The sequence below is a fragment of the Nipponia nippon genome, unplaced genomic scaffold (genome assembly GCF_047370975.1).
Source record: "Nipponia nippon isolate SJK-2023a ecotype South Korea unplaced genomic scaffold, ASM4737097v1 scaffold_1, whole genome shotgun sequence".
NCBI classification, from domain to species: Eukaryota; Metazoa; Chordata; class Aves; order Pelecaniformes; family Threskiornithidae; genus Nipponia; species Nipponia nippon.
This window is the reverse complement of record NW_028262290.1, coordinates 125892575-125905430: the sequence shown is the minus strand read 5'-3', so window position 1 is coordinate 125905430 and position 12856 is coordinate 125892575. Positions and strand designations below refer to the sequence as shown.

Here is a 12856-nt window from a genome sequence, read left to right as displayed (position 1 = left end):
AGGAGATGTTCACGTCACACACTCGCAGTGGGCCACATGCCACAGAAAGGCAACACTGTGTGTGTGTGTGCGTGTGTGTGCGCGCGTGCGTGCCTGTATGTAAACATTTGGTCTACAATTACCTACAGCAGAATCTTGGCACATATGCGATTTTCTCTTGTGCATGGACATGAAAGGAAAATCTCTCTCCTCTTCTCTGGTCCATAGTATTGCCACAGGGACATTAGCAACCTTAATTAGTCATCCCACTTGCACATCATTTGAAAAAAACTTTTAAAAGTTTCAAGTATTTTATAAGAAAGCCTCAGATTTAATAACCCAAATAAAGCCTGGCCATTAATTCAAGGCCACATTATATAAGTGACTGTAATTAATCTAAACTGTGACAATGAATTTGAGTGCTTATCTAAATGTTTCCATTTTTGTGCTTTCCACAAATGCTAACAGAATGCAAACAGAAAATAGAGGATGAGTACACAATACTGGAATTGTGGGGGTAGCACAAGTTGCCCAGCTAACTGACTTGAAAAACATTTCAAGAAAGGTGAGCAAGTACTGTGCTACTTCCAGGCTTCTCTCTCTAGCACTCATCCAAAGCCCATTACACCAGGGGAATTTTTCTTTTTACTTCAGTGATCTTTAGATCTGGTTACTTTTCACTGCTCATTCACACACAGTCAAAAGACTACTGAGATCATTTGACTTTTGAGTGCCAACAAGCAATCTTTGATTAATATTCTGCAATCCATCAGAAAATCATTTCTCTAATAATTTATTAATATCCTATCATTATATAGCTATTTGCAATTATTATGTTTTTTTACAGGGTGGAGGGAGACAACACTAATTTACAAATGCAATTTGTAAATTTGCTCACTAAGAAGTAATGAAAACAACTTGTGCAGCCTAAAAAATGTCTTGGCCTTTAACCGTAAGTTTCATGGGCCTTGAAGTTGTCCCAAGAGACTAGATTATCTCCACTTTGCTAACCAATTGCCGAGGAATACACAAGCAAAATCTTAGCTGTGGATCTTTGAGTGCATCCTTAGTCACTGCAGAACTAACTGAACTTCAAAACAAATCCATGGCCAACTTCCCAGTTACCATGAAATGCTTTTATGCAGGGTGTGGCATTTTAATAAATTTAAACCCAGCTATGTTGAACAGAGAGGCACTGTCACTGAACTAACCCCTTTCTAGTGTATTTACTGACTCAAAGACAGTTCATATTGCTTCACGTTTCTGAGGGAGGTGAATAAATAACAAACATAAATGGAAGGACAGTTTTAAAGAATCACATGCTATGCTGTCTATGGGCACTGTATCTCAAGCATGATTATTTCCTAGTTCGTTTAATCTAAATGCTATGACTAGTAATAGACCATCTAAACTATTTACTTTTTATTTCAATGAAAGAATGAATATGAGACCAATAAGATTTAAAACCCCCCTCCCAAGAATGTCTATAAAATACCAATAATTCAAACTGTAACACCTATTACACTGGCATATAAGAAAAGTGGATAAACAGACATTTTTGTGACAAGATTTTTGTATCTCCCAAATCAGATATAAACCAAAAACCAACAGTTTTCCAAGACAAATATGCAAGTACAAAATAATACATAACTGTAAATCAGAGAAAAAAAAAAACATGCTGAACACAGCGTTAATAACTCTATATTAAACTATAGAGTCACAGGAAATAGAATTTTTGATCTTGCATTCCGTCAACTTCCAAATACAATAGCTCTGGCAGATTAAAATCTCTGAAGTTTCTAAAAGGTTATCAGCTAAAAGCATATACACAAATTTATCAGTTAAACCTTTTCAACCCGTTACCAAGGATACAAGAAAATTTGCAACTTTCTCTCTAAATTACACAGATTTCTGTTTGGGACTAAATTTGCAGATCAACTTATACTGTTAATCAGGTCCATACTATGTACAAATTGCACAGTGCATACACAGACAGGATGTGTGTTTGAAGACCAAAACATTTAACTTCTTTACTTGAAAAGTGTATGAACTTAAAGATATTCAAAATAATTTCATAATTATACGTAGCTCAGATATAATGTTTAGAAAAGGTATAATAGTTTTATGGCACTCTTAGAATTTCTAATACTTATTTACTAAAAATACTTATAATTGCTACTGCCTCTTACTACTACTCTGTGGATGCATTATTAGGAAAGCAAGCCTAAAAACTGAACAATTTATAATTAAAATATCTCAGATCTCTGCAGCATTTCCAAAAGTACAGCATGTTTAGTTTGCTTTAGTGCTTGCCTGTCTTCCTCTCCTTCTGTGATGGTACTTACCTACCACATCTTTAGTTTTTAATTTATTATTACAGGAAAGTACATTCCAAAGATAACCAGGAAAACAGGCGCATTGTTTTCCAGAACAACACACAGCTTAAATGCACAGCATTCACAAACAGATGTTAATAGATAGTATAGAGAGTTCAGCAACCATTAGTAAGTCTTAACACATGTATTTTAGTATATTCTTTCTTTCCCTTTGAAAATTTATCCAAATTTTAATCTCCACAGGTGTCTTCATGAGGCTCCAGGTAAAAACATCATATGCACAGAGGAGTGAACAGGTCTCTCTTTGAAACCTATTAAAACAGAGCTTTAGTTCATTAATCGAGTTTAGAAACTGGAGATACCCCGGAGTACTGCATTTGAAAAAAATCTGTCTACCACAATAATTACAAAATATATTCCAAGCTGTGTAAAAGTTCTTTGAACTTCATTTTAATGTTAGTATCAAAAGTTGGGGTTTTTTTGAAAAGAGAGAGAAAAAGAGAACTGACACATTTAAATGTCAGACCAAGAAGAGGTTAGTTAAAACACTCCACTACAGAAATTCAAATGTAATTCAGTTTTGGAAAGCATACAAAAGCCTCAAAAGATTAATAATTGGAGGTTAAGTGCACCATTTTTCACTCAAAATTATATGTCAGCCACATAAAGCAAACAATATTGGTATGTGAAGTCCACTGTAATAGAGCATTAAAAAGTCAGATACAAAGTGCAACTAACTCAGACAGTAAAATTGCTATTTTAATGGCATTTTGTTCTGCACACAGATAATGAAATATAAGCATCCTAATCCTAAATCCCTGAGAGTAATTAGTTCTCTAGTCACCTCTTTCCTATACCTAAATTTACTCACCTGAACAGCATCACAGAAATCAGTGGGCCTTCCCCCCATTTTGGTTTTGGTAAGCCATCAGGTCCTGATTGTGTCTTGGAGATCTGGGCATAAACACTGCTCCAGAATCACTCATTTTTGAAGGGAGAAGTGGGAAAGGGAACTAGATGGATTCTGACAGGGTTAAAGCTTTTTTTTCTTCCCCCATTTTGTTCCTGTTTTCCTACAATAGGATAAGGAATAAAAGAACATAATTATCTTTTGCTCATGCCTATTTCCCTCTAGCACAGAGTAAGCCTAGTTGGCTAGTTTGACCCACATGCTGAAGTTCTAACTGCGTAAAGGGTGGATGAAATTAATCTCTCCCTAACTCATCTGTCTTTACAACCTTCAAAAACCTTTACAGCCTCCAACTCCTAACCAGATGAGACAAGGACAAGCAATAAGAGTGTGTTAGAAACAGCTGAAGTAACATTTGCAGAGATACTATCTTTTTCTTACATCAGCAGATAAAGAGATATTGAAGGAAACAAAAGCTTTTTGACACTCAAAGCCTTAATCAGACCTGAAAAACTAGAGCAAACATCAAGCTAAGTAAAAAACTGAAAACACTTGGTTTATATAATTAGCTTTATTCCAGAACAATTAGCCAATCTTTAGAAAAGGGGAGCTAGACATCTATAGAGCAGAAAAAACTTTTGGCAGGGCTAGAAGCAAAAACTCATAATATGTTTCCCAAGCATGAGGAATAAATACTTAGCACCTGGAGAACAGCTGGGAGTTAGGAAGTGTTACTCAGGAAAAATTGATAATCTGCTATAACACCAATGTCTCCATTGCATTGAGATTTTACTTTTAGCGCTGACATTCAGTTTCAGAGGTGTTTTGCAGTTTCTCTTGGAGATCAAGACTATGAAATCAGGGAGGCTTTTTTTTTTTTTTTTTTTAAAGAAAATGTTCCTTTTCTCGGTTATTTTGTCCATTACTTATTGCCTGTGTAAGTTCATGCTGGTATACATAGTACTATCTCTATTTGATTTTGCCCACTCCAATAACACTCAATGCACTGGATAAAGCATACCATATGCCAAAATTTGCACATATATAATTGTCAAAAACCAAGGAGTCCATGCAGGACTGCAGATGCAGAGACTTCTTACAGCTGTTAGTCCAAAGAAAGTTTTCATCTTAGGATGAGTTTGCAGATGTTAGGGAACAGGAGGCTGACTGAAGACTGACAGAAATAAAAGTGGGGGAAAGTGAGGAAAGGAAATTGGGAAACTTCTTTGAAGAAACAATTTGTCTTAATAGAAGACCAAGTAGCCCATGATATATTGTGTGTGCAATACAACATATATCAATCTCTGGGGAAAGAAAAAAAAAACAACAAACCCCAACTACTCATAGTGGGTTGCTTCTTTCTTGTAACCAGAGTACATACACTGGTCACATTACTCTTTTGAAGAAAGAGCCTTTGTTTGCTGAGGGCCATCCTTAGACTGGTGAGGTAAGTGTTATCTCTCCTCAGATCACATACAGATAAATTTGAAAGCCTTAGCTTTCTAATGGCTTGCATATGTGTACTAAAATAAATCAGAAAATGCAACTGATACAAAAGCCCTCAATGCTAAATCCAAAAGGTATCACCACATTCTGTGGAAATTACGCTACAAGCAGTCAGAACATGTGTGATAGCACATCATGTAAAATCGGATGGGTAAGTGGCAATTGCCATCTATTTGTATATATCAAAAATGTTGGATGTCAAGCATCCATCACAGACAACAAAAATGTTCTGAGCTTGTAATTTTTTTCTCCCTCTATATAGGAATTGCAATTTCAGTGACATTTCATTCAGAAAGATATGATTGCAATAGCCAGCAATTTAGAAATAGTAGTAGTAAAACAGCAAAAAAAATTGTTGTACATTAATACTATCATTTAGATTTCTGGCATTTTCAATTAGTGCTATAAAGTCTTTCAATTCAATTAATGTAGAAAATATTACAAATATGAAAAATATTTCTCTGGGATATATACTACTTCAATAATAGATACGAGTGTTTTGGCAGTTATTTATAACTATTTTCATGAAGATGACCCTACTGTTTCATTGCTGAGAAACTCTTGGGGTAAAACATACAGCCAACCTCCTAACCTAACCAGACCAAATGTCTTGCCAAGTCACGGATTCTCCAAAACACATAAATATTATGCCATGTCCAACATCACACATATACATCAGATTCGAAACCAAACTCAACCACACTACAGATGAGTTACAAAGCAGAAAAAATATAACATCTAAGCTCTTCACAGAACTCAGAATATTCTAAGTATCACACTCCCCCCGCAAGAATCTTAACTCAGAAATTCATTGCTTCAGCATTTCTGACTAAATAAAATATTCTCATATTTCTCAAATCAAAAAGTGTGGTGGTATTTATTGCATGGAAGATATAAACAGACAGGTTGTGCACCTACAATCTTTCCATAGAGTTTCATGCCTAATGGCCTCTTCTTGTGACTGACAGCTCTGATAGACTCAGCTGAAGGCTAATTTTAATGAAACCCCATTTTCTAAAGGGAGACCATTGTGCTAGAATTATTTTTGTCCTAATCATAACTTTCAGCACAAAAAGGTCTCTCCTTTTCTCCTCCATCCTCAATATAATTTTAAATTGAAATACCAAACTCTTTTTACACAATTTGGTCTACTGACTTTCAGTCAGCTTTGCAAAAAGATATTTTCTTCAGCTTATGTAAAGCCAGAATGATAGCTCATTTTGAATAAAATAGGCCTTGGACAATTTATATAATAGACTGCTCTGTTCCGATGAATAGCATATGCCGGTCAGAAGACCTACAGTCTAGAAGCATTCAACTCAGTATGTGGGATCCAAACAGACATTCAAATCCCACCAAATCCCAGTTTTCCTCTTTAAAGTAAAGATAAGTTTTAGAATATTACCGCTTAGAAAACAAACTTGAAAAGCTTTTTAACCCTGTGTGAACTGTTAACCAAGAGAGCATTCCACTTCTGAGCCTTCAGACAGCCACTTGAACCAACACTATTGAGCTCACACATATATGCTAAAAAGCCCAGCATCAGCTAGTTCACCCCTAAGCTCTTTAGGAGATGACACAGCTGTGATACAACATCTGTCAAGACCTAGGTGAAAAACAAAGGAAGAGCTGTGTATCCAGAGTCAGCAAACTGAATACATACCCTTGCTGAAATCCCAGATTACAGAGACTGGGAGATGACCATCAGCTGCTGGGGGTGTGAGCACACACTCAAGAGAGCACCTGCTCCCAGGCACTTTGGCTTTCTGTTGCCTCTGCTTGCTGAAAAATGATTTTGTCCCAGTGAGCTAAATGACTGTTTCAGCACTATGGCAAATAATATATTAAAATGCAGCAAAGGAAGAATAAGGGCATGAAGCGTGCTGCAGCTTAAGGTAAATGAGCATGCTGCTTACCTCTCAGAAGTAATCTTGAAGGAGTCCATGAGCAAATACAGCTGTCTTTTGTTATTTAAGGTGAAAGATGACTCTAATGTCAATGAAACACAAGGAGTAAGACACACAACTAGGATTTAAGAAACTATTCTTTACAAAGTGTTTCTTTATCTACTATTCATCAAACAGCCCTTCCTTGAAGTTAACTGTTTCCTCCAAAACCTTACAAAAATTCAGTCCTGCAGATCCAAGTCTCTTTTACTCTGCAAAAACAGTGCACAGACTTTAATACAAGATTGGAAAAATCTCCACTATAGCTGCATATTGGGCATCAACTGCAGGGTTTTGGTAGCAGAGGGCTGCAGCGGTGCCCTGTGTGGGAGGCAGCCCTGAGCCAGTCACAGCCCGTTCCAGCTGGCTCTGAAACCAGCATGAACAGCCCATCGTCCCCCAAAACCTCAGGCAGCCAGGGAGCCCACAGCACCCGAGCTCACACAGGTTTAAGAGAGCCAGTGGCAGCCACGAGGGGTGGGAGACATGGCACTGGAAACACACTACAGGCAGGAGGTGCTTCAGGCCAAAGGGGGGGGCACCCTGAGGAACTGCAGCCATGGGTGACCCCCACTGGAGCAGGGACTCCCCTGAGAGACTGCAGCCACAGGTGACCCATGCTGGGGCAGCAACACCTCTAAGGGACTGTGGCTGTGGGGAACCCATGCCAGGGCAGGGACACCCCCAAAGGGTCTTTGGCCCATGGATGCCACACTAGAGCAGGGACATTAAGAGAATGGCAGGAAAAACACTAAAACAAAGAAGAGCAGAAATACACCGTTACGGCACATGAACCCATCTCCTGGACTTCACCTCAACAAAGGAGCTGGGGCACGCTGAACCTAACCTGCAGTGAAAATAAGGGAAGCTAAGACTAGGGAGGGGTTAGGATAGGTATTTGGTTTAAGCTGAGCCTGGGGAAGGGGAAGGAAAGGAGTTGACTTGTTTAATTGTTTATGTTCTTTCTTTCTTCCTCCCCCTCAATGCTCAAAACCATTATCAGAAGTTACTGTTAATTGGTAAAAAATTAAATTCAACAAAGATTCCCAAGTCAAGACTGTTTTGCTCATAACAAACCACAATACCAAGGTGACAGAGATTATTTCTTTAGGCTTCATACTAAGCAGAAAAATAATAGGCTTTAGCCCTTTTGTCTCAGTACTTGTACAGAACATCATTGGTATAATTATGGCAGTAGGGCATGCAATAGCTTGGGGAAATACAAACAGATTGCAGTAGCATCCTGTTAGGTTATCTTTCAACATATGTCTGAGCTAAATAGAGTTGAAAGTTAGTTCATCAAAATAGATTTCTCCAGACTGACCAGAATTAGGTCTGTATCATTACCCTACTTAGGAAGCACTGACTTTGTAATTACTTCAGGCACCCATCTGGCACAAATCACAACATTATTTCATTTCAGATGGTCTCAGATATTAACTTTGTTTTCCTCTCAGTTAGACTGTGTCATGAACATGTGAATCATGTCATTTACAACAGGAAAGCAAACAACAGTGATTTCTGCCTCATGATCCTGAAAACCCTGGCAGTTGCTAATGCTGGGAGATTTACTTTAAGGTGCAAATCACGTTTTAATTGACAGCAAACTGAACCTGTAATTCTTTGGTTTCTCTTCAATGACCTCGTTGTAGCTCATAGGTGTTTCATATTTACTGGTAACAATTCGCATGCTCTTTGGTAGATACCAAATACTGACAGAATTAAGGTTGAAGTTCTTAGTTTCCTAAATAGGTCAAACAATCTGAAATAGTATGGTGTATTTAGTTTTTTTATTTTTTTAAGTTTTCCCACAAGGAGATTATTACATTCTTTAATTTATTATTTTGAAGGATTGGAGGGAAAGAAAAAAATAAAAAGCAGACAATTCTTGCAGTATGTACTCAGTAAGGGAAACATTTGTTGTTGAATTCAAAATTCCAGCCATGCTGGTCTTAATCAGACACATAGATCACCTTTGTTCATTAACTGAAGGATTATAACTAGCAAAGTCAGCTGTAATGTACAAATACGCAAGGTTACAATTTCAAATCTTTTTTCGCTGAATTTTATCTAATTTTTACTCAAAAGTGCTAATTTTCTGACAACTCGTGACAGCAAACCTATACGCTATTTTTTTCTAAAAAGCAGACAGACAGTTACCACATGTTCACTTCAAATTTAGAAGGATAATTTTATTTTAAAAGTTACATACATATGTATCCCAGATGCATTGCAAAAAATACAAAAGGAGTATAAGAGAAGTAATTTGTGTTAAGACACTCAGTGACACAGCTTATCTATCGGATATCTGTAAAAGACTTGGCATAGATTTCTTCAAAATCAGCAGACTACTATACACCAACTTTGCAACGTACATCCCAATGTTGACCATCACTAAGGCAGTCAGTTAGTTTCTGGTCTTCACCGTTATGCAGTTGCATTGTGTTTCATAAGCTAGGAAATGGTTACAAGAACAACAAGGAACATTATGGGAGGTAAGAATCAAAAAGTGTATTTTCCAGAAGTTTTCCTAGACCAACTTCATCAGTTATCAGTGCTTTGAGGTTTGATCATCTAGAAAGGGTTCGTTGGTCAAATTAATATTCTGAATGTGTGACTGTCCATGGTGACGTAACTTAAAATGAAATCTCCTGGGGAAAACGCCTTCATTTGAAATGATTTTCAGTGCTACTTCATCAACATGAGAGCTGTTTCTTAACTTTGTGCTAAGCATGGTCATTGCCATCTGGAAATTCACCACTTCTTCAATTCCTATTGATATGCAGCTAACTAGTTTTGTTCTGATACGTCAATTCACATAGCCAATCTCACGGATGCAACAGCCACCTGCTTGAGATTTCCAGTTTTGTTTGAACACTAACAGCATTCATCAGCCTGCTCCATGAACTGCTGAGGCCAACAAGAGAAATGAGATCTTGGTCTTCCCCAGGGCACTTCTCAGCCTGGCTAAATACCATGCGTTAACATGGAGGAAGAGAGCAGTGAGGTCACTTAGGCCAGGCTCTTTGGAAACTCAGCTCTGCTTACTCCAATGAAAGAGAACTAGTTACTTGTAAGACTGAAGGTAAACTGGAGGTGACAAGGCTGGATGCTTGTAAGCAACAGCTGTTGCTGTCATACACGTCTGCTGTGTTTTGCTGTAATCTGTGCAGTTATGTACGAGATCCCCTTTAATGATTGGGGGGCACAGCTAAAGAGCTTTTATGGATGCAACAAACAATGAAAAAGGGTTTCTAAAAGGTAGTCCAGATGGTAGGTGAATCTGGGTCAGAGCTGCATCATATGCTCCCAGTTGGAATCTAGAGGATAGAAGGCAGGAAAAATGATTCCTTACTGTAAGTAAGAAAATGAATGCTCTGTCTTTACATAAACAAGTTAAGAATTGATGTTATTAGGATGAAGCTGCATTTCAGAGAAATAGTTTTATCATGTTTTTCACAATAAAAAAATGTTTATTAATTGGATATAAACAACACAACATAAAACTGCAATAGAGCTGTAGCAGAACATGCCTAAAGTTCTGACTGCTCATATGTTATGTCAATAGGTTATAAATCATGAAGGTAAAGTCTCCCTTTCCTAGGTGGTAAAATGCTGCAGGACAGATGTGATAGTTCAGTGGTCTTTACTTGGCCTCCTGTCCTCATCACAGCAGACAGTGCTTCGTTTTCTAGGGATGTTCATTATCAACAGTACAGTCTCCCAAAGAGTAGTTTATTTCTGTGTTTGTCCAGAAGCCCTTCCTGCACGACCTTGTCTTTTCCACGTATTTCCCTCAGCTAATCTGCTTTCTTGGACTTCCACTGGCATTTACTCGACAGATCAAAAACACATCTTCTCTGCCCTCTTTCACTCCTTAGAGAGACGTCTCAGATCCTCAGCAGCTATTTAAGACTTTTCTCCATAATGGCCATGCTATCCTGAACTCTTTAAAGACACTCTACAAAAAACTATTGTTTCAGTACAAGTCTCCAAACCAGCATCAATAAATGGTGCATGTATTCTTCCTCCCTTCTGATATTGGGTGACATTGCTATCTTATCTTACTAGCACTTGGGTGATCATAAAGCCTTTTTGTACAGAGCTCTTGTACAATAACTGACATGTTCTGAGTGGGAAGAGTGGGTAATAGAGCCAGCAATACAATGTATAACTCCACAGACTATCAGCACGTTGCCTTGAGGCATGCCTTCAAAAGACTTAAATTGCAAAGGAGTAAAAAAAAGGTATATGGTGGCAGAGGAAGGAAAACATGGCATAAACACTGCCTAGGCTGTTGCCCTGTTTTCAGCTACAGGAAAGTCATTTGTTGCCTAATGTTGTACACCTGAAGCAGCCCAAGTGACTCTAACTGTGGCAGCCAGTCCTGCATTTTCTTCCCAACCATGCACTCCCATTCCCTCTCGGGCACATATCTGACCACAGCATGAACCATTTCATCCTGCCAGACCAGCAGAAAAACAGGACCCCTTACTTCCTAAGACAGTGGCTTCATCTGCAATATCAGCTATTCTCCACTCAGTCTTTGTGAGAGATCTCCAGTGCCAGGGTGGTCACGGTGCTGGCCAAGCTCACCTTGGTGCTCGTTTTCAGTTTTATTCCTACCTGCTCCACATTTTGTAAATTGTCCTAGCCAAGGTTACTGTTTCAGTCATCCCTGGAAAACTTCAATCCACTTTTTAATGCAAGTGCCTGGAACAAAATAACAAGGAACAAATTCTAAGCTTGCTTTCCTCTGTGCCTGGGGACTAGGGATGCCCACTCACCCCACCATCTTTATGGGAATGCCTTACAACAGTGTCAGAGACTATGATTAACTGGTATGTTTGAGCTCCTTCCAGTGGCACATCCAGCACCAGGCAACAGGAAGAGAAGACGCTTGACCTAAATCTGCCTTTAGGACACAATGGACTTACTGCATCCGAGACACAGATGTTTCAGGGCAATGTGGGAGCATGGCGCATTCATCACATCAGCCTGCTTTTAGCCCTCCACTTCATCAAACAGCACAGGCACTGAGGCAGCTTGTATTCCTACAGTCCTCCCAAGACACTTTCTTTGCTTGCTCCTTTGCTTGCTTGTTTGTTTTGAAGCAGCCTTGGTCCTTTTCTGTGTTTCTCCATTCATGCTTCCAGATACACCAAGAATTTTGCATTTCAGTGTTCACATTGCCGGGATGCATTTCCTCACTTTGAAGAGAGTCTAGGACCCTGGATGACTGTAGATGTGAGCATAGAAGTAACAAAGCATGGTGATTTAAAAACTATGTGATTCCAGCTGCATTAACTTCACATGAATTATAATAGCAAGGGGGCAAAACTGGCTGTGTACCAGCACTGAAATGGTGAATGACACCAGGAGAAACAAAGGGCATGCAGACAAACTAATTCAGGTGTAAAGCTATCTCAGTCTGGAAGAAGAGCAAGACTGCCTGAAGTGGAAGAGTTATTCTGAATACAAAGTTTCCACGGAAAATAGGAACTATTTCTAGAAGACAGTTATTATACTCCCAGGCTGGATTAGTTTGAAATAAAAAGGCAAATGTAAGGGGAGGGAAATACATATATATATTTCAAGTCCAGTTGTGTATGGAATTGAAATACCTTACCCACTAAAATAAAAAGTTATTCAGAGAAAACCCTGTTTTTTAAAGGTCTTAATTTAGAAAATTTAGTTTGTTCAGTTAAAGACAGCGGTCCAAATAAGACCATAAAATACGGCTTCTTCAATTCACTGCTGTATTTCTCTGCAATTAAATTTACTCAGGGTCAAAAAGGAAATTTAATGCATGTTCACGTGTTGTGTCTACATTCTTTTTTCAAATTACACAATGTGGTAATTTAATTTTTAAAACATGGTACTGCACAATATCTACACAAATCCCACAAAGCAGTACCAAACACACAAAACATTAAACAGAAAAAAAAATTATTTCTTCCTTTAGTCATAGTATCCTTGACTGTTACATCTAAGAACATTAGGCAAGTGTCAGACAGAACTGTATTTTTCATTTCCATCTATCTTCTTAAGTCTCCTTCTTCCAAATACCTCCTATTACTCTTTCTGAGGTATGAGTGCTAGGCACAATTTGTTCCTTCAAACTTTTGACAATTTTTTTCAGTCAATATAGATGTGAAAAGTTGTAATTATAGGGAGGA

The 12856-nt window shown here is 38.2% G+C and overlaps 1 protein-coding gene across 7 annotated transcripts in view; it reads right to left on the bottom strand.

Annotated features, from left to right (window-relative positions):
* Nucleotides 1–12856, bottom strand: part of ZNF385D (zinc finger protein 385D) — a 439008-nt gene that overhangs the window by 404978 nt on the left and 21174 nt on the right. Inside the window, exons 1-2 of one of the 7 annotated variants that reach the window (XM_087771574.1) lie at nt 6137–6191; nt 3187–3388 (exon numbers count right to left, since the gene is read on the bottom strand). The exons of the other annotated variants lie outside the window; for them this stretch is intronic. The gene's annotated coding sequence lies outside the window, so the exon portion shown is untranslated. Of the gene's footprint in view, nt 1–3186; nt 3389–6136; nt 6192–12856 lie in introns of those variants that run through there. 7 annotated transcript variants of the gene reach the window in all.